Raw genomic sequence first — 1,167 nt, forward strand, 5'->3', positions numbered from 1 at the left:
GAAGTAATTGAAAACTAATACAACGTTTATCAAACTTCATTTAATGTGGGATTGAGTATAGATGCTGGTGCTAAAAAAATAGGTCAAACACCTATCAAGTTTTTAAATCACCACTGAAAACAGTATACACTATTTTAGTGGACATCAAAAATAAATATAAAATCAGAGACTAAAATTCAATTTGTGTAAAATAAAAAAAATATGGGTAAAGGCAATATAATAATAATAATAATAATAATAATAATAATAATAAATAATAATAATAAATAATAATAATAATAATAAAGGCTGTTTCCACAGCTTAGTTGATAAATTATTTTCATCTAAGCATGAGGACATTAGTTCAATCCCCAGAACCTATGGGAAAATGCTGTGCATGGTGATTTGTGCTTANAATATGATTATCAGGGATGGAGAGACAGGTGAATCCCTGGGATTCACTGAGCAGAAATCATCTGAGTCAAATCAGTGAGTTCTGGGTTCAAATAAAGATAATGAGGACACCCAAGGTGCTGTAATTAAAACATAGTAGGTCAGCAATGGCTAAGCATGCAACGATNCTATTTAAATTCAATTCCTAGAATCCTTATGGTGGAGGAGATAGATGACTCTGAAAGTATGTACTCTAGTCTCCATATTCTGAAGGTGTGCACATAGAAGCACACTCACACACATACTCACTAAGAAGTAATGGGAAAATGTGCAATAAAATTTTGTTTTTATGAGTTAGGAATGATATAATTTCACAATGACAATAGTGTATGAAATTATAAAACTGGTTTTTAGGACAAAGCAAATCATCAATTAAGAGATAACTATATAGAAATTTTAACCCAGCAAATGGCTCTTCTGATTAGCAATCATGACTAAAGACATTCTAGGTCTATCTGATACAGCTGAAATGTAGATGTGCCCAGAATAACAGTGTGATCTATCTGGAATATAGANATGCCCTTAGTACACACCTTTAATCCCAAACAATTAATGTGAGGTTAGTTTATATAGGGAATAGGCCATGTTTGAGAGTGACATCTAATTGAGGGGCAGACAATGTGATGAATCANNGAAAGATTTGACAGAATGAGTCAAAGATGGGATACACCCAACTTGCATGGAAACAAACAGAAAAGAGGTGACTTAAGAGAACAGCTTCCCATACATCCACAA

Source organism: Mus caroli, chromosome 10, assembly GCF_900094665.2.
Source record: "Mus caroli chromosome 10, CAROLI_EIJ_v1.1, whole genome shotgun sequence".
NCBI classification, from domain to species: domain Eukaryota; kingdom Metazoa; phylum Chordata; class Mammalia; order Rodentia; family Muridae; genus Mus; species Mus caroli.